The sequence below is a fragment of the Sceloporus undulatus genome, chromosome 4, assembly GCF_019175285.1.
Source record: "Sceloporus undulatus isolate JIND9_A2432 ecotype Alabama chromosome 4, SceUnd_v1.1, whole genome shotgun sequence".
Taxonomy (NCBI): Eukaryota; Metazoa; Chordata; class Lepidosauria; order Squamata; family Phrynosomatidae; genus Sceloporus; species Sceloporus undulatus.
The window spans coordinates 199,790,211-199,791,001 of NC_056525.1; positions in this window are offsets into that span (position 1 = coordinate 199,790,211).

Here is a 791-nt window from a genome sequence, read left to right on the forward strand (position 1 = left end):
CAGCAGCAGCAGCAGCAGGAGGAGGAGGAGGAGGAGGGCCCCAGGAGGAGCCCTGGGTCCAGCCAGGGCCCAAGCCCAGTTCCTGGGCGAGGCTGGCCGGGGAAGAGGAGCCTGCCTCCGCCGCAATGCAGCCAGACGGAGGAGGCGGCGGGGCCAGGGGCGTCCTCCTTTTCCCGGACGCCTCCTCTGCCCGCCAGCATCCTCTCTTGCTCCTCCTCCTGCCCTCCTCCGTCCAGAGCATCACCCTCCAAGCATGGGTTCAGCTTGCCTAAGGGCTGCTGCGTCCACACTGGAGAAATAACCCGCTTTGGCTCCGCTCTGGGCCCACAACGAACTCCAACTCCCAGAATTCCATAGCCTTCAGCCAGAAAAAGAGTGAAAGCGCTGCCAAACCGGGTTATTTCTCCAGTGTGTCTTTTTGAACCACAGTGAACCTTCTCTGGTGTCCCCACAAACTACTGTACAAAACGGCAGCCCCGAGGGTTTTTAACTTTTCCTTTGCCCCTGCCTTTCTTTCCTTTTCCTGATCGTCCTACATTTTGCTGTGGCTTGTCCTCCTTTGGGGTTGGGACATGGGCCCCTTGGTCAAGTTAGAGATGAAGGAGCCCCTCGGGTTGTTGATATCAATATCACCACCACCATCATCATCATCACCACTATAATTGGCCAAGAAAGGCAGACTTGTTAGCATTCAAAGCACCATAAATACACAAAAAATGCACTTGCATATATTTAATAATAAAAAATAATGAAAAAATAAATAAAAAACAAGGCAGGGGTGTATATATTTG